At 42.9% G+C, this 20566-nt stretch overlaps 1 protein-coding gene across 1 annotated transcript in view; it reads left to right on the forward strand.

Annotated features, from left to right (window-relative positions):
- RDH10 (retinol dehydrogenase 10) overlaps positions 1 to 20566 on the forward strand; it is a 65969-nt gene that overhangs the window by 40529 nt on the left and 4874 nt on the right. The gene's annotated exons all lie outside the window — the stretch shown is intronic.

Raw genomic sequence — 20566 nt, forward strand, 5'->3', positions numbered from 1 at the left:
AAGTGCTGTTTTTTCAAGGCTATACTGTCTGGTATATCTAGATGAACTTACCATTACAGAAAATACAAGGTCTCTCAAAGGAGCAAATTTGGTAACACAAGAGGGAGAAGTTAGCTTGAAGCTGCTTCATTTCCTTTGTTAGACAAGTGTTGTGGTGTTGTAAAAAATTATTCTTTATGATAGTGACTTCAAATTGGAACTGGTTTAATAAGCTTTTACTTAGTCCCTTGCAGCCCTATACAGTTATACCAGAATATTCCTTTTCTAGAATTAAGGGTTTTTTGATTTTTCCCCCCTCATTTTCTTGCTGTAACATCCTGAGTTTGAAATTAAATAGTTGCTTGCATATTTGGTCTGGAAATTCTGAGAACCCCTCCCCCCTGACCTCTATATCACTTTTATTCATTTTCTCATCTTAGTGACACTAACAAAGCCCAATGGTCATGGCACAAATGGCAGTCCTTTAAAACTTGAGCCATGAAGTGTGCCTGTGCCTGTTTATAGTGATTTGAATACATTCCCTCCCAAAGCAGACCCTCATGAAGAAAATGCTGCATATGAAATGGGTCTCCAAACAGTCATTCAGCTGCTACTTGAGTACAAAAGTACCCAAAGAATGGGAAATAGAACGGGCTGCCACAAAAGTAGAATCAACCTACTCCTTCCTATAAGATGCCCAAAACGAAACAGAATGGGGAAGCAATAGTTTAATGGAGGAATCTGATTTAAATTGACTTTGTAATAAAACTCTGAACTCTAAATTCCAGATAGTTAACTAGACTGCCACTCCTTCCTTCCAAGGAAGCTAGAATGGTCAATATTTCTGGGACAGTAGGGTCAGTGACATTGTGCTAAATAAACAAAATCTCAATTAGTCTGGTGTGCTTCAGCCTGGCTATAAGATGGGGGCAGGGAGAAGTCCATGACTGGTTTTTGCCAGTTTAAAAAAGAACAACGTGAATTTGCTTAAACCCTAACATTATTTAAATATAGATTAAGCAGTGGTTACTGTAGACAGCCCAAAAGACTATTGTACTTTAAGATACGTGCTTCCTTTTTCACTTTGTGCTGACACTACACAATATATCTTTGCCATAAAAAGCTTTCAAACTATAAGATTGAGCACCTAGCTACCAGGTCAAAAGTAGGGATTAATTTAGTAGGGTGTTTGTTTCCCTCTCCCTAGACTGTACTAATTACAATGAATATCAATCCAGGCTATAATATTTCCCCAAATCTCTCTAAAAATCAGTCCTATCTGGAAGCCTCACATTGTCTTTCAAACAAAGTGCCCCGTACTGATTTTAAACCAACTGTATGCCTGGCCAGGTGTCTGTGGGCTTTAAATTACTGCAACCTTTGTTTCCTAGTCCTGTTAGGAACTCCTGCAGGAGTGATACCTGGGCCTAGCTAAAGCCTAGTCATCGGGACAGCTCCTAGTCTTATCTAAGAAGTCTATGACAAGCTTTCATTGGTGGTGAATTTACAAAGCATACCAAAAACAGACATATTGTGCAATTTAGCTGCTGTTTTTTCATCAGTTTATTGGATGTTTACACGAGCCCTTCATCACCAAAGTTCCCACTGTTACTGGTTCAGCTCTGGTGGTGGTAGCAATGTTGAGAGCACTAGATGTACGTACAGTAGCAGATGGCTGTAGTTTTTAAGTACAATGCTTGCCTAACTGCTCAGAACAGGTCTATGTATTGGCATGCTTAAAGTGATGGTTGCTGCCAAATCCTTATCTACACCAATGCTAGCAGTGGTAGGAAATTTGAGAAAAAAGCAGTGTGCAGATGAGACCAAGGCTGCCAACAGAAGGACCACAAACAAGAACAGCTCCTAAAAATGTTATGAACTTTCTCATCTCCCTAATGTCCCCTCCAAATGACAAATGCCATCTTCTGTCTTCTTCCTGTGACTTAAAATAAAATCAATTTAGTGATTGGTCTCTGCACTTCGTTTCCAGAGTTATAAAAGTGATCCTCTCTGTTAAATAACCACAATCTTATATTAAAGTTTAATTTGTTGTTGACATACGTCTTTTAGTATTTGCAATATAAGGCACTTGGTCAGTTCCAGGGACAGCTGGGAATGTATGAGGAATGCTGCAGAAGTGGGAAGGTGCAGACTGCTCAAGTGGTTAGGTAAAGGGTCTCTAGAACACTTTTATGGCCCACTACAGGAAAGTGATCAATACAGAAACAAATAAGCAAATGCACTAGTTAGGGCAACAGGCCTATCTTTATTGAAACCTCCCAAGACCATAAAATGTTGGTAACCTTTCTGATGGAAGTAATTTTTAAAAAAAAAATTTGAAAAGTATTTTAATAAAGGAGCCTTATTTATAGTCTGAGGAGTGCTTATCAGCCACAGCTGTTGAGATTGTGGTATTCTCAAGAGAACAAGTTATTTCACCCTCACTGAAAGAGAGAGACAGTCATTTAAACTGACTAGTTTGAGTCACTGCCTAAGAAAGTCAAACCAGGGGGTCAGAAATGCCAAACCCAAAGACTCTTCTTAGGACATGATTTTAGTTGAACAATTATGCTAGGTTAGGGAGGCAGACCCTCTAATAAGCAGCTTTCCTCCCTCCCATGAATTTTTGATATGTAAGTATTTGCAGTCCCATTCAAAGAGTTTCATCTGAAGATCTGGAGTATCTATTGAGAACAGTTGGGTCAGCCAAACCATCCCCTTTTACTGAAGGGGCAAAAAACACATGCAAATCCATAACTCATATGCTTGTGAGGCCCAAATCTCTTGTTTTCCAGAAACGGCATTTTTTCCTTACCCTTTTCTTCTGACGCATGAACAGTCAGATGTGGAGATGCTTTCAGTGTTCCTGGGATCCACCTTGGGAAGCTGAGTCTTTATTACTACACACTTGGAATTGGACCTAAAATTATTCTCTCACATGGGACCCATAACACAATCTGCTGCCTTGAAAATTTTTCTACTGAGAGAGCTGGGAAGCAGCGAAACTAATACAGCACTCTGGGCCAGAGGGAATGAGACAGAGCAAAAGCTAAAGCCCCACTGGGAAAATCATTAACCTCAGATTCTACAGCTGCTATAACTTCCTGTTCCATCATTGTCTGGAGTTCTTCCTCAAGTGCACTCCCTGAAGATAATTCCAGCAGCACAGAATCATAGAAAGGCAGAGCTGGAAGGACCTTAAGAGGTCAAGTCCAGCCTACTGCACTGAGGCAGGACCAAATAAACCAGACCGTTCATGACAGGACTTCGTGTTTGAAAGCCTGAAGTTTCTCACCTGCCAGAGATACAGTATCTGACTCTGCTGTATTTCTCATTGGGGATGGGTGCTCTGGTTTGGGTACAAAAGAATGGAAACTATTTGGAGGGGTGGGGGTTAAAAGGTGCTATGCATTTTTGTTTGTTTATAATTGTTTTTTGCCTCTGTGTCTCTGAGCCCAAGCCAGGCAATTCAGAAAGAGTGAAATGAAGTGAGAGAGGCTATTCTTTTGGCATTTTCTGACTGGCCTGCACACAGATTTCTAGCCCAATTTCAATTACAGCTACAGAGGGGAGAGGTTGAATTGCTTGTCCTCACAGCTATTTGGTGGCTTAAAACAAAGGCGTCCCTGACATTAGAAAAATGCAGCACCAGCCAGAAGGCACAGAGCACACTTTCTGCTAACTCCCCTCCTCTCCACTCTCCACTTTAAAAAAATGTCATCTTCCTTTTAGGGAGCATGCATTTGCAGGTGTTTTAAATAATGTTTCAGCAGTAAAAATCTGTGTTGTCCTTCCCCATTCAGGGAGGCAAAAAAGCAGCAATTGTCTCATTTTATTGTAAGTCTAGAGCCTAGTAAAAGCTCTAGTTGACACTGACACAGAGGAGCCAAATTACCACAGGAGAGAAAAATGTCATACAGGTTTCATTGGTTTAACACACACATTTTATAGGAAGGCTTCTAAATCCCTTCATGTGAAATGATGTGAGCCAATGACATTCCAGACAAAACGGGAGCTGAAGAAAACTGAGAGGTGCTCACTACCATTCTCTCTGCTGTGTCACATTTCCCTCTCACCAGACACCCACAGCTGGTGCCTTCAGAATTTGCAGAGAGAATGCTTGGGAATTTTGCAGGTAAAAAGCCAGTCTCTGACGTCACCATCAGCTGATGAGTCACAAATGTGATCCCGCCTGCGTCCTTCTGAACACACCAGCCTCTCAAATGTAAAATTAAAATCCTATTATCATCTGTTACTTGTATTGCACAAAGATGTGGATCCAAAACAAGTTACACCCATGCAAGGGAGTAAGCAGGTTTGAACTGACTTTTTAACACAGTCCATATTCTTAGGGTCTGATTCTGCAAAGTGCTCCATTTAGGCCAATCCCCCATTGAAGTTAATGGGTCTCCTCGCAGGCATTCACTGATCTGGAGCTCATAGCCTGGGAGGCAATAGTTATTTGGGAAGTTATTAGCAGGAAGTGGATGGAATTTTTATGTTTCATTGTATAAATACTAGACTTAATTACTACATGGCCTAGCAGTAGTTTGGACTGGACAAACTATCAATTCTTCATCAAGTGCTGGTCCCTATTTCTGTTCCACTGTGGGGGTGTGAATGTATTCCATGCTCCTGGTGTTGGAGAATTCTTGTAAGCCGTTTCTGTTGGTCCACACATGTGCCCTTGCCTGCCTTGTGGTTTCAATGGAAGGCATAAAAGGCAGAGCAGAGTGGACTAACCGCCTCTCGAGTTCTTTCTTACCAATGCCTGGCCTGGGTCAAAGCCTCCACTGTCCAGAGTTTTCCTTTGATTTCTTTGAATGCAATTATTTCAAAGTTTACCTGCATGTCTTTTTGTGTAAAGGTCTTTATAGTTAGTAAGTTTTGAATAGTTTTCTAGTTAGATTTCCTCGCCTTGGGGACACCTCTCCCCCACTTCCCCCCACATACCTCATTATGCATATTGGACTATGCCCAGACCTCTAGGCTTTAAAAACAGTGTGTCCTGCCCCCTTTCCTTCTTGGTCAGCAACAACCACCAGTGCTGTTTGTATTGTCTCAGGGAGGCGCATAGCACAGCTAAGTGTAATACCTACTCTTCTTTCCCTAGCTATACCTGTGAGATGAGGGAACCATGGCTTAGAAAACACCTCATGGAGAAGGCCATGATGCCACAGTCAAACCCAGGCTGTAGGCCTCCCCACCTGCCACCTCCAAGCTCCTGTACATCAGCCTGAATCAACATGGCGTGCACCTGCTGCCATGAAGTCTGAGTCTGTTGCAGAGGACTCCATATCAACAGACCTCCTGTCAGGGTCTCATCCAGGAGGTAAAGAACACTTGTACAAGCATAAAAGCAGGTCTTCTTCTAAGTCTGCTTTGAAGACATCCGACACAACTCTGCCTAAACCAAGCAAATCTTCTCATTCAATCCCTAAAGACTTAGTACATCTTAATTCCTAAGGCCATGACACTAAAGTCCATAAACCCAGGTCTCTACTGGTACCAGACTCTGTGCCAGCGATACTAACTCCATTAATACTGTCCAAGTCAAAAACGTCATGATCTGTTGAGTCTGGCATGATCAGAGCTTCTACCATTGATGGTACTGTTGCTGTCTCACACTCCGGCTACAGGGAACCTCCATCCTCTGACCCCATGAGCACAAACGAATGGGACCCCTGGAACTCCAGAAAGATCAGAAACTTTTATTACATCAGAGGCCATCTTTGCTCTTTCTGAGCTTCAGTTTCCCCCCATCACTGGGACCCTCTCTAAGGACACTGTGACTCCACCAGAGGATGTTACCTTTGACAGAAGCCTATCTCCTCTTCCATCTGCCCCTTCCATCCTCTGTCAGAACTGCCATTGGATACAGATGCTCTCTTCTCTTACTTGAGAGAATCTGATCCTCCAGAGAGTCATCATCTCCCCCAAGAAATATTAGTCCAGACAGGAGATCCAGAGTCTCTAAGTACTAACCTCTGCTTTGACATTTACCTTGGGACAGTTGGTACCCCATGCTTTGGGGACCCCCACAACCTCTGCCTGAATGAACATACCCGTCATACTGGGGAGCATGGGACCTGTATACAAAATATACAGAGCCCCTGCGTTCTCTCAGGTAGCCCCTGCACCCTTCTTCTCTAAGGGAGCAGTCAGAGCCTCTTCCTGAACCCACAGAAGAGGTGGGACATGAACCAGTTCTGCTGGTACCAACAAGAATGTCTTCTTCATCTCCTGATTAAGCAGTAACCTGGCAGCTCCGTCCCCTCCACATGATCATAAACAGTTTCAGGATTTACTGTGAAGGAATGCAGAAGAACTCCAGATGTCCCTAGAGGAGGTTGAGGACTGTCAACACAAACTCCTGGATTCCAACAAATCACCGCATCCAGTTTAGCATTTCCAGCTAATGAAGGTTTCTGGCCTAAAGGAGTCTGGGCCACACCAGATACATCTGCTCCTACCCCCAACAGGGCCGATAAATGTTATTTTGTTCCAGCTAAGGGAGCACCCTGCATCAAACTCTCTGATCATCCAGGCTGCCACAGAGAGATCTAGACAGCAAATCCACTCCTTCTGACAAGGAGGCAAAGTGTTTAGATTTGTTGATAAGAAAGGTTTTCACATCTATTAGCCTTCAGTTCAGAAGAGCAAACTATCAAGAATTGCTAGTTAAGTACAAGTGTCTCAGCTATTCCAATTTCAGATTTTGTAGACAACCTATCGCAGCAGGACAGATCTCACATACAGGCTTGTATTAAATAAGGTTAGCTCATGCCCAAAACCACACTTCAATCAGTGGTTGATGCAGCAGACATATCATCAAGATCAATGGCAATGGCCATTGTGATATACCATAAGTCATAGTTGCATGCTTTGGGGTTTTCCAAGGAGGTCCAAAACACCATGGAGGACTTATCCTTGGATGAAACTCATCTTTTCATTGAAAAGGTGGATTAGTCCTTACATACTTTAAAAGGCTCCTAGGGCCATCACCGCCCCCTGGGAATATGTATACCTGCTCCAAAATGGAAGTATCACTAGCAGTCTTACAAACCTAGACCAGCATCTCAAGAGTTTTATCACCAGCAGTCTTTTGACCCTCCTCTTAAGAGACAGAGAGTACAGAAGTCTCATTTCCCTGTACGTCCCACATCTACAGTGCCATCTCAATCCCATCCCTCAGCAAAAAAATATTTTGGATGGGAGTTTGGGAGCGGCAAACCATTTATGATGCCACCACTAACCAATCCCCACATATTCTTCCGGGGCTGTTTAACACACTATTTCCACAACTGGAGTACCCTAATAATGCACAAGTGGGGACCTATCAGGGATGGTCCAGATAATATTTAGTCCTGCCTTGAGTGCAGGGACTGGACTAGAAAACCTCTCAAGATCCCTTTCAGTCCTATGATTCTATGATTAGATATAATCCATTCTGGCCATGCAGTCGAGTTTATTTCCCTACCTCCTCCAAAACCTCCATTCCTGTCCCTCTTCATGGACCATTCTCATGAGGGGATTTTCAGGCAGGAAGTGGAATCCCTCCTGCAGTGAGCAGAAAAACAGTGCATGCCTCTTCAACACCAAGGGAAGGATTTTTACTCTATGCACTTCCTAGTGCCCAAGAAGACAGCAGGTGGGAGACCCTGTCCTCGATCTTGTCAGTCATCTTTATTTGGTCACTTTGGCATCAATAATCCCACCCCTGGAGAAAGACATGTGGTTTACAGCTCTTGATATGAACAATGCTTACTTTCACATGGAAATTCACCCTGCCCACAGGCATTTTTTCAGATTCATGGTAGGCCACAACCACTTTCCGTACAGTGTGCTCCCATTCAGCTTCAACACTGTCTCCATGGTCTTTACCAAGGTCTTTCAGATCATAGCAGCTCATATCAGATGGAACAGCTTCACCATTTTCCCATCTTGACAAATGGCTTCTCATTGCCAAGACACGTCAGGAAGCTTATGAGTCGACCTCATCAATGCTTCAACTTCTTTCTTCTCTAGGCATTTTTGTGAGCTTGCTAAAGTCTGTCCTCACTCCTCTGCAGACTATAGACTTCATAGGAGCCACCCTAGTTTCAGTCACGGTGAGAGTTTATCCACCAAGGGACAAGTTTCACAACATGAGGAACTTGATAGATCAGGTTATACACAACCCTCAAGCTCCAGTCAGAATTTGTTCTTTACCTCCCGGGGCACATGGCTTCAGGTACTTATGTTACCCATTTGCCAGACTCCACCTATGTTGCCTTCAGGCATGGCTCCAGACAGTGTATTCACCAACTAAATAGAGCATGAATTCCATGGTAAAAATTATTTCCAGAGTAACATCTTCCCTGATGTGCTGAAAGGATTCCCTCAGGTTTGTGGGCATTGCCTTCCTACCATCCTCCCCAGAAAAGATTATAATTATAGATGGTTCTCTCAGGCTGGGGAGCCTGTGATGTTGCAGTCTATCTAATTTTATAAAAATATGCTTATGAGTGAATATAATGTAACTGGAATATGCTTCATGCAAAAAGTCTCTTGTAAGGTATCATTACAAAGCTTATAATCTACTCAGTGTGATCATCCTATTTGTATAAATGTACCACTCTTGTATCTGAAACTAAAAATATGAAATATAACTCTGAGGGCCTAGTGCAATTATGCAAAGTGTGGGGCCATTAATGGTGGTTTGGAATCTTGATGACTCCCATTAACCAGGACAATTGTCTGCAGATGGGTGTGTTTTACCTGTAAGTCTTCCTGTATATGTGCTGACAAGTGGGCAATAAAGTCTTGCAGTGACATGTGATCAGGTCACCTGAACTGGAATCCATCTTTAACCTGGTGTCTTTCCATTGAGAAGGAGGGGGTGGCAACTCAGAGAGAGACAAAAGGATTCCCACCTTATGCAAAAGATATATAAAGGGGTGGAACAGAACAAAGGGGGAGAGGAGCCATCATGAAGAATCCCCTAGCTACCACTTAAGCTGGAACAAGAGCTGTACCAGGGGAAAGAATTGTGCCCAGGCCTGGAAGGTCAGCCCAGAAGAATTGTGCCCAGGCCAGCATCTCTGAGGGTGAGATTATCTGTATTCAGTTTGATTAGACATAGATTTGCACATTTTATTTTATTTTGCTTGGTGACTTACTTTGTTCTGTCTGTCATTACTTGGAAATCCTACTTTCTGTATTTAATACAGTCACTTTTTACTTATTAATTAACTCAGAGTCTGTATTAATACCTGGGGGAGCAAACAACTGTGCATATCTCACTATCGGTGTTATAGAGGGTGAACAATTTATGAGTTTACCCTGTATAAGCTTTATACAGGGTAAAACAGATTTATTTGTGTTTAGACCCCATTGGGAGTTGGGCATCTGAGTGTTAAAGACAGGAACACTTCTGTTAGCTGCTTTCAGGTAAACTTGCAGCTTTGGGGCAAGTAATTCAGACCCTGGGTCTGTGTTGGAGCAGATGGGAGGGTCTGGCTCAGCAAGACAGGGTGCTGGGGCTCCAAGCTGTCAGGGAAGGCAAGGGTAGAAGTAGTCTTAGAACATCAGGTGGCAGCTCCCAAAGGGGTTTCTGTGATCCAACCCGTCACAGAACCCACATGGACAGCCATATGACACAGTGCACTTGGACACCCTAAGAGACCAGGATGCACATCAACCTTCTGGAACTTCAGGCAGTCTCAGAAGCTTGCAAGGTTTTTCTACAATTCATCCAGTCCCCTTATGTCCTCATAATGTCAGACAACAGGACAACCATCTTTTACATCAACAAACAAGGAGGGGCGAGATCAATCCCCCTGTGTGTAGAAGCGGTCATTCTGTGGAACTGGAGTAGGAGGACTCAGATCACCCTGCTGGCAGCTTACCTTCTAGGAACTCAGCATGTGTTGATGGACTCCCTCAGCAGGCATTTTGATATCTATCACAAGTGGGAATTGCACAATTCAGTAGTAAACAGCATCTTCACTCAATGGGAGACTGCCAGCCAGGATCTGTTTTCATCCCAAAGGAACAAGAAATGCAACATATACTGTTCCAGAAAAGCTATAGGTCTACACTCTCCTTCTCCCCTGGTCAGACCACCTGAGCTATGCTTTTCTTCCCTTAGCATTCCTACCTCGGGTCTTATGGAAAATTCATCAGAACAGGGCACAAGTCCTCCTCGTTGCCCACACTGGCCCAGACAGTTTTGGTTCCCAAATCTCCAATGACTGCCATCTCATCCCCCGATCAGTCCTTTTCTGATCTCTTAACCAGGAAAAGTGCAAGATCAAACATCCCAATTCTGAGGCACTTCATCTCGTAGCTTGGTTTTTGAATGGGTGTCATCATTAGAACATTCCTGCTCTGTAGCCATACAAACCATAACTAATAATAGCAGGAAGGACTCCACTAAGAAATGCTATTCAGCCAAATGCAAGCATTTTTTCCATCTAGGCATAGCAGAAACATGCATCTCCTGAATCAGCAGATATCCCCCATATTTTGGATTATATTCTTTTTCCCAAAACAGCTGGGATCTCCCACAGTTCTTTAGAAGTCCACCTGGCAGCAATTAGTGCATGCTATCCACCAGCAGAGGGTTATTCAATTTTAATTCACCGGTTGACTAGCAGATTCTTAAAAAGTGTAAACAGAACTTGCCTACCAGCAAGGAAACCTAGTCCTCATTGGGATGTGCTTTTGGCACTCTGTAACCCTCCTTCAAACCATTAGCTACCTGTTTCATGTCTCACTTAGCAATGAAAGTTGCATTCCTTGTGGCCATCACCTGAGCCAGAAAAGTGGGTGAGCTGGGAGCCCTAATGGTGGATCTGCAATACACTATATTCACAAAAACAAAGTCTCTTTACGACCACCTCCAAAATTCACCCCCAAACTAGCATCAGAGTTTCACATAAACCAGTCAATCCACCTGTGTTTTTTTCCCCCGAAACTGCATGTGTATCTGAGGAGGAGAGGCGACTTCCCTCCCTTGACATATGAATGTTCTTGCCTTCTAGAAAAGATTGTTTCTAGCTATAGCAGAATGAGCCTGAGGTCAAACTAGATCCTCTCAGAGGATTTCTAAACAGATCATTCTACAAGAGCACAAGCAACTTCACTGACATTGCTTCAAGAAATATCCTTAGTTGACATTTACAGAGCAGCTACCTAGAATTCCATCCACATATTTGCAAGATATTATGCTTTAGTGCAGAATTCCTCCACTAACGCATCCTTTGGGACAGCAGTTCTCCAAAAGACTCTGCCATCTACATTTTTTCACCCACCTCCTACTTGTGTATTGCTCGTCAGTCACCTACAGTGGAATACCCATAGGGACCTGCACTCAGAGAAGAAAAGGAAGTTACTTACCTTATAGTAACTGGAGGTTCTCCAAGTTGTGTGGTCCATATCTGTATGCCACCAGCTGCCCTCCTTCCCTTCTATTTGGATCTTTACTGGATTTGCAGTAGAGAAGGAACTGGAGAGGTGGTTGGTCCACTCTGCCCTTTACCCCTTTGTTTGAAAGCACATTGAAAGCAAGAGTGCATGCATGGGCCATCGGAAACTGCTTGCAAGAGTTCTCTAACTCAGTTTGCATGGAATGCATGCACACATCCATGATGGAGTACAGATAGGAATCACATGACTTGAAGAATCTCCAGTTACAATAAGGTAAGTAACTTCCCCTTTTCAACTGTCATATAAAGGAATCCCTATGGTCCACATACTATTTTACAGCCATGTAGTTTCTTGTACCTAACAGTTGGGATCATTGATGTACAATAATACATACTGCATTTACATTTTATAAATGTATGCTTACCCCAGATAAAGTATTCTGGGTTAGGCCAAAGTGAGGGAGAAGGACACTTGGAAGTATGATGGACTAGGTGTAAAGGTTTGCAAATGACTTTCCATAAAGAGTTTTAGGAGTGGTGTTAGGAACTAGCTTAATAAATTAATGCAAACTATATATCTGCCTGAGCATGCCTGAGCATCTGTACAGCAGACTCCTGCTAACAAGCTATTACTTACAAGAGCTCACAAATAATTTAATGAGAACTATTTGTGTACCCTTTTAAATACAGTTGTGTTGTTTACTTTGTTTGCAATTCCATTTTATTTAGGTACTTCTTTCTTACAAGAAACAGAAAGCCAAGCTGCCTTTTGAAGTCCACTGTTTAGGTCACCTGGATATTAATACTGATCAAACTCACAAATCAAAACTTTAGATGTCCAAGTTGCAGATATAATTACTGTAAATAGTAGTGGAGGCAAAAATGCACCCCTAGAGAGAGGCCAACTTTTAAAATGTGGCCCAAAGCTTGAGAAGTAGAATTGTATAGACTCTCTTAGAAAACAGGTCCTGTCTTATTTCTTCTGCTTTTTTAAACTGGCTTGGAACCAGATGTTTTCACTTGAATTTGATCCCAGGCATTCCTGGTGATGTCAGATGCAGATCCAAAAGGTAATGATGAAGTCAAGAGTTGAAAAATTATCAAGGCCTAATCTTGCAATTTAGTCCCTTGTAAATCATTGGAGTTAGTTATTACAGGGCAGTTCTTACCAAACTAGGTCTCTTGAGAATTTGCATTAACATAGCCACCTGCTTTACAGTTAAAGAGATAAATTTCTTTGAAGGAAATCTTCCACTCTTGATTTTATTTATGGCTGTGGGGGATAGATGGATTGACTGGGAAACTCTTAGATTGTGAGTCCTGGGGCATGCCATTTCAGTGAATGGTGTAATTCATTTAGTTTGCTTGATAATTCACATAAGGTCATAAAATTAAACATATAGCAACAAGCAACTAAAAGCTCATTTGCGGGTGTGAACTTTACACTGATACATATGAAGCTTAGCTGACATCCTTATTTAAATCTATGATCATTTCAGAGCTATTCTGTAGCCTAATAATACACAGAAACTGCCATTGCATATGCCTGCTCAGTATCTTGATTGCCAGTATATGAATAGTGCATCTATGATTTTGCAAATGTCTTCACTAGGAGATAAAAGGAAATCCAGGATAAGAAAACTAGCTCAATGGGACAGATCCTTCAGCTGTATCTTCATAGGTGCAGGTGCTACCCATGCATTGTAATTTGTAGTATCAGAGCATATGTTTGTGAATGGACAATGCTTTCTCTTGAATCAAAGCAGATACAATTAAAATCTTTGCATACATTTATAAACCATAAGTTTGTTACAACTTAAAGCCTAAGAGAGCCACACAAACATGTAGCATAACTCAAGTAACATTGTTTTTCCTTTCAGGAAATGTCATAGAGTCAAATGAAGAAACGTCACTGAGTGCAATAGAAATTCAAGATGGAAAATATCTGTTAGGTTCAAGTCCATCCACTACTCATACGAGATTGCTTCTGACTATATTTTCTCAAATATTTCCTCCAGTTTAGTATAAAATGCTTTAATTGATGAGGCTTGCACAGCTTCCTTCAGGAGACTATTCCACTGTACAAAAGTTTGAGGCTAGGAAGCTTTCCCTTCCCTCAATTTCATCCTATTGTTTCTGGTTAGAATGTCTTTGACCACTTACTCTCCCTCATTGATGTGGATGCCTTTCATAGACAGGCAGCATACTCACAGTATTTAGCCTACATTTCATAGACTCCTTGGCTGCTCTGGGGCTGGAGCACCCACAGGGAAAAAATGGTGGGTGATCCCACCCCCCAGCACCTCCTGCCCACTGGTGGGCCCCAGGGATCAGTGCATCCCCCGCCCCCCTTGCGTAGCCATCCACCATGATCAGCTATTTTACGGTATGCAGGAGGCTCAGGGAGGGAGGGAAGAGGAGCGAGGAGTTGGTGCTCAGGGGAGGGGGCAGAATGGGGCAGGAAGTGGGGTAGAGAGTGGGGCAGGAAGAAGCAGGGCAGGGGTGAAACAGGGCAGGGGTGGTGCCTTGGGAGAAAGGGTGGAGTGGGGATGGGGCCTGGGGCAGAACCGGGGGTTGAGCACGCCCTGGCACATTGGAAAGTCAACACCTGTGGAACATTTATTGTAGAATCATAGAAATGTAGGGCTGGAAGAGACATTGAAAGGGCCTCTAGTTGAGCCCCCATTTCGCTAAGGCAGGCCCAAGTGTATCTAGACCATCTCTGAAAAGTGCTTCTCTAACCTTCCTTGAAAATCTATTGTAGTGCTTAACTATCCTTATACTGTAGGTAGAAAGTTTTTCCTAATATCTAACCTAAATCTCCCTTGCTGCATATTAAGCCCATTACAGTAACTCACCACTTAAAGTCATCCTGGTTAACGTTATTTCGTTTTACTTTGCTGATCAATGAGAGAACATGCTCGTTTAAAGTTGTGCAAAGCTCCCTTATAACATTGTTTGGCAGCCGCTTGCATTGTCCACTGCTTGCAGAAAGAGCAGCTCGTTGGAGCTAATTGATGGGGGTTTGGAACCAGGGTGGACCGGCAGTCTCCCTGTTAGCTCCCCGCTTCCCTAAGTTCCCTGTGCAGCAGCTGCCCAGCAGGCTATCAATTGATGGCAGTTCAGCTGTCCCTCCCCCCCACTGCCATGTGCTGCTCTATAGAGTGGGCGTTGGGGGGACACACACAACAGGGCTCAGGACCGAGGGAGCTTGCTGGCAGCAGCGGCTGTCTCAATTTGCTGATCTACTTAAAAAGGCAGTGTACTTAGAGTGGGTCAGTGTACTTAAAGGGACAGTGCACATCTCTCTCTCACACACACAGAGTGTGTGTCTCTTTCCAGCGGGGGCTCCAGGCACCAGCACTCCAGAGCGTGTGTCTGGGGTGACAAACCACAGGGAGTGCCCTGCCAGTCCCTGCAAGGGCGGCAGTCAGGCTGCTTTCAGTGGCACGCCTGCGGGATGTCCGCTGGTCCCACAGATTCGGTGTCAATTTAGCAGCAGGTACATCGAAGCCGCGGGACCGGCGGACCTCCCACAGGCAAGCCACTGAATCCGCGGGACTGGGGACCTCCCGCAGGCATGCCGCCAAAGGCTGCCTGACTGCTGTGCTTGGGGCGGCAAAAAGCTAGAGCCACCCCTGTCTCTGTCTGCCATGCTGTCTCCCCTCCCTCTATTTGTGCTGCCTTGTAAAGTGTGAGGCTACATTAACAATGTGTTAACCCTTGAGGGCTCAGCAGCGTGCTAGTTCATCATTTAGCAGTAAGGCATTTCCTGGGAAATATCCCACCCACTTCCACCCTCTGATTTCACCACTTCAACCAAGCTTCACAATCAACATTTCTGTGTACAGTATTAAATTGTTTGTTTAAAACTCATACTCTCTCTGTGTGTGTGTGTGTGTGTATATATATATATATATATATAGTCTTTGGTGAAAAAAATTTCCCTGGAACCTAACATCCCTATTTACAGTAACTCTTATGGTGAAATTGGATTCACTTAACATCATAAAGTCACATTTTTCAGGAACATAACTGCAACGTTAAGCATGGAGTTACTGTACTTCTTTTCCTACCTTCAGTGGCCATAGAGAACAATTGATCGCGATCATCTTTATAACAGCTCTTAACATATTTGAAAACGGTTATCAGGTTTCCCCCCTCAGTCGTCGTTCCTCAAGACTAAACATATTCAGGTTTTTTTAACTTTTCCGTATAGGCCAGATTTTCTAAACCTTTGATCATTTTTGTTGTTCTCCTCAGAACTCCAATTTTCCACAAAACTGACACAGTACACAAGCTTAGGAAGTTTAAAAGATAAAGTTGGAAAAGAAGGACCTAATGTAAATTGAGCAAAGCAATGAAATTTGGGGTTAAAGCTCTTTCACCATCTTTAAATTGCAGACATATAGAGAGCAAGAGAGAGAGAGAGCATGAAAAATAGTCCAAATTGAGTCATGCTGAACTCTGAATTTCCTGGCTATTGATCGTCTAAGTCAACCCTGAAACATTATTTAAATGTGTGTGGTTATTTATATTTCATGTATTTAAGCTAGTTGGGACCATTTCTGAATTGCTTGTGCAATGAAGTCCATGGGAGTTTGGTGAGCACAAAGCGTTCAGCATTAAGTATTGAATGTTTTATCCCAGTTAAAATATGCAGTCTTGTTTACAAGAAAAAAGCCAAAGCAGCCATTGATTTTCCAAGTGTACAAATTTAAGATGATTTACTGGCAAATCCACACATACAAATCCATCTTTACAAGAAATCTCTGGAAACATCCAATCCGCTCTACAGGATTACAGTAAAAAAGAATGTGATAATCTTTACTAGTAAATTTGCTGCCAGTGATTCAGAAGAGAAAGAGAGTGAGAGAGAGGAAAGAGAAAGAGAGAGAGAGCGAGCTTTTGGCAGCACATTTATAGTGTGAGAGGATCTTGAATGCTGAATAAACTGTGACATTATATCTCTAGCAGGAGAGTGGGTGTTCGTATAGAGGAGTGAGACACAGTGAGAGTGAAAACACCTCACCAGGGAGTTTCCTTTGACATTACGGAAAATGACGTTAAGCTATTCATAAGTTTGTTGCAATGGAAGGAACAGGGACAATGCTGGGATTTTTTTTTCTACTAGGCAGACACATACTTTGTGGGTCATCATTCTTGGTCATTGTTATCTCTGTGTAGCTGGCTAATATGACTCCTCAGTTTCATTGCATCATCTAGATAAATTGCTCTTCTGCTTTCCTGTCTGATCCCTTTCCCAACTGCTTGGAGATGTTTAGAAAGAGAGATTTCTAAAAATAAAATAACTTTCTAATGAATAAGGATTCATTCAGTGGAAGCTGATTACATCTGAAAGTGGGAAGGCAAACCTGACACAAAGCCACGTAAAGAAGCAAATATCTCATACTGTACCTGACTCAAATGAACCTTTTCTGTCAAATTCACAAAAGAATCCCTCGTTCATAGTTGCCCCAGAGAATCAGTTTAAGAAATGTTTCAGTGAATTGTGAAGGGAAAAGAATTTATTTCCTATACATGCAAGTTGGAGGCAGGGGGAGGGGTTTAGGCACTATGTGGGTTTAAAAGAAAGAGAGGGTGAAAAGGCTATTTAACCCAGATGTAACCCCAGGCTCGGAGCCCCTAGTGATGGAAAATGTGGTTGGGAGCTTGCAGCTCAAAGTGGTCACAACCTCTGCTGGAGGGATGGGCAATTACTTTATGCAGCTCCAAAGGAGGGAGCACACCAAAGAGGGACTGAGCAATGTGTTGATTCAGTCCATTCTCACAGCAATGGGGCTCCTGTAGAACCCCAGTGGAAATTAAAGCTAAACCCTGAGCGAGTGTGGTGACCATACCAATACCAGGCCCTCCCTGGGGTTAATCTCCATTGGGTCACACCTACCACCTCACCACAGAGTGAATCTGGCCCAATGAGTTGCGAACAGCAGCAACTGAAGAAACAGCATCATCTAGGAGTCTCATCATGATTGCTCATTTCTTTCCTGGCAGGGATGAGGAAACAGGAACCTGGATGAGACAGGAGAAGCACTTACAATAAACCACTCTAGCTTTGGTAAGCTCTGTGGGAAAATGGAAACAGAATGGTTTTAGAGCAGACAGTTTATTTGAACTAAGAAACATGATCCTGGTAGCCTAGTGAAGGATGATATATAGTTGTCATATACATTTATGGCCAGCTCCAATGCCCACTGGTCTGTCTGTGACTATGTCTGGACTGGAACAACAGGTTGTGTTTTAAAATGTGTCAGCTAACAGGTTTTAACTAACATAATTTTGAATAGGACTTGGCCACAGTGTATATATGGCAAGCTGTGCTTAAAAACATGCTACCTGGTGGTTATGGTCAGCTCTAGCCTAGACCTTGCTGATGAGACTTTTTCCATTGATTTCAGTGAACAAGCCCTTAGAAAATATCCAAATGCTTGCTGACTGTCTATAATTAAATAATGTTCCTGAAAGTATTGCTACATTCCATAAAACTGCTTCTCATATTTCCTTCCAAAGTAATCTTACCTTTTTCAATTGAGAATTATGTACTATGCCTCATGGCAGGTTTTTAAATAATGTAATACTGCTCTATTTGCCAATTTGTTTAGTTCTAGTAAATTTGGTATTTACCCCCTGTCATTGGCTCAAAAGCATTGAACTCCTGTTGTGTGACTTTTGGGATTTGCTGGGTTACCTATAAAATTCAGGCCAGCTGCAACAGTGATGGCTGTTCAGTTTAATAAGATAATAAATATATTTAATGACCCTCATTATGTCTTACAGTGATACCTGGTACCAAAGTGCAAATATTAGCCCAAGTAGAATATAAAATAGAAGACTTCCTGCAGAAATTATGCAGATTTTTGTGGAAAATCCACACAGAGTCATGCTATAGTATTTATTTATTTTTATTACTTATTTAGCGACTTGAAGTTGTTTCTGCAGTTTAGTATGGGGAGAAATAACCTGAGTTTAGAAATGTGAGCAAGGAATCTAGAGGGCAGATACAAAATGGACCCAACTAAATGAGAAACCGAGTGAGTTGACTCTAGTTATTATATCTTCTTTATACAGTGATGCTCTGCTAATATGTAACCAAAAGAGTCTACAAAGGGTTAGTCCTTTCTAGTGGAAGACATAAAAATGTCAGTGAGTCTGGACAGCAGGCACAGTGCTGGATTAACACATATAGCGCCTAGGCTTGGGCCTGGTTGGCAAGAAAAAAAATGTTTGCCTCCATTTATAAAAGAACTAATTGATGCTTTTAGTACAACAGCACATTAATTCTGAAATAACGTAGGGAACTGCGAGGGACACAGCATTCTGTACTAATTATGTTACTGAGAGCTTTCGGCAGCTCTAAGACTCCATGATGACGCTATACAGAAGCCAAAATTTGTCTAGTAACACAGTCAGCTCCAGAATGACTACCACTGATACCAGGAGTGTGTTATGAAACACCTTGGTTTTCTAAAAGGAGGCGGGGGTAGTGCTAAGAGATTGCTATAGTTAGAGCTCAATGTATTAAAGGTTGAAAATACAAAAACTAGATTTCAGTGGTGTTACCGAGTGCGCAGCAGAACAATCCAAAGCCTGAGCTGAGGCTAGCAACAGCAGGTATGTTTCTCTAATGCAGTCTAAGTCACTGTTATAGGAGAGCAGAGGAGTCAGACTTCAGAACAGGCCGAGACTGCAGAAGGGCTTAACCCATGCCTAACCAGACTTGTTTACCTGGATGGCCAAGATGAAAGGGAGATACTTCATTATTACTTCCCACACAATACTGAATTATCTTAGATCAGCTGTTTATTCATCCAAAACTTTTTCACTTGTAGCCAGCAATGAGACAAAACACCCTTTTCCTTTCTTTTTACTTCTAGTGATGTTTTAAAATGGTATTCACTTCTAGCAAAACATGAAGGCTGAAGATAATTTAATCATTCACATCAAATGAGAACTCCCAATGTAGGCCACTGTTCGTAGAAAGATATTTACATGCAGTGTATACATAAAAGCTTATAGCTAAACATATGGGCTACCTGGTAACTGTGAATTATGGAGCCCTAATGTTACATAAAACACAAGAGGGGAGCTTGAATGTGCTCTTACCAGATGACTGAAGCAATCCTAGAATTCCAAATATGCCTGATCTTTATTTCTAGTTAATACATTAATCCACTTAAAGAAATCTCCCACTTGGGTGCTGCCCCCTCTCCTCTCCTGCTTTTTGGGACATTTTTATTCTAAAACAATTCTCTTTGCCTTGGGCATGATATCACAATCTCAGATACTTTTCTATATTCCTTGGGCAATATTCTACCACAGTGGCCTTCTAAACCAGGTCATGTTTTTGAATGCATGTAACGTGTGAGTGAGAGAGTAAGTGTGTGAACATTGCTCTCCCTCCCCAGACCCATTTTTTAGTTCCTGTTCCATTTATACAGTTCAGTTTACTGTTCTCAAAGGATTTCATAACTGCTGCTGTAAGCTGCATGACACACTCTTTGCTTTTCATTCCTTCACCTTGTAAGCAGCCACAGACTGACCAAAATGAGCCAATCCCTTTTCTACAGATGACTGACCACCAAATAGTATGCAACTAATTACTTTTCCATGTATTGCTTGCATGCATGTGTGCTAAGCTAAGGCATGCTGTAAGAGCCTGTGGCACTTGTGCTATAGTGCTGCAAGCTATATTTCTTTCTGGTAAAGTGGCCTCATCCATGGCAAACTCAGCAGTAATGATGGATACAGCAGGCATTTTGAGACTGTTAAGGCATCCTGCATTCTTTGCCCACTCAAAACTCTCAGGAGCCACCCAGCAAACCGCAGGGAAGGAGACCTGCTTGCTCGGGGCTCCGGGAACGAGAGAGCAAACCGGGAAAGGAGACCCGCTTCGCCGCGGTTTGCTCTCTCGTTCCCGGAGCCACCCAGCAAACCGCAGGGAAGGAGATCTGCTTGCTCTGGGCTCCGGGAACGAGAGAGCAAACCGGGAAAGGAGACCCGCTTCGCCGCGGTTTGCTCTCTCGTTCCCGGAGCCACCCAGCAAACCGCAGGGAAGGAGACCTGCTTGCTCGGGGCTCCGGGAACGAGAGAGCAAACCGGGAAAGGAGACCCGCTTCGCCGCGGTTTGCTCTCTCGTTCCCGGAGCCACCCAGCAA

This window comes from Gopherus flavomarginatus, chromosome 2 (genome assembly GCF_025201925.1).
Source record: "Gopherus flavomarginatus isolate rGopFla2 chromosome 2, rGopFla2.mat.asm, whole genome shotgun sequence".
NCBI lineage: Eukaryota > Metazoa > Chordata > Testudines > Testudinidae > Gopherus > Gopherus flavomarginatus.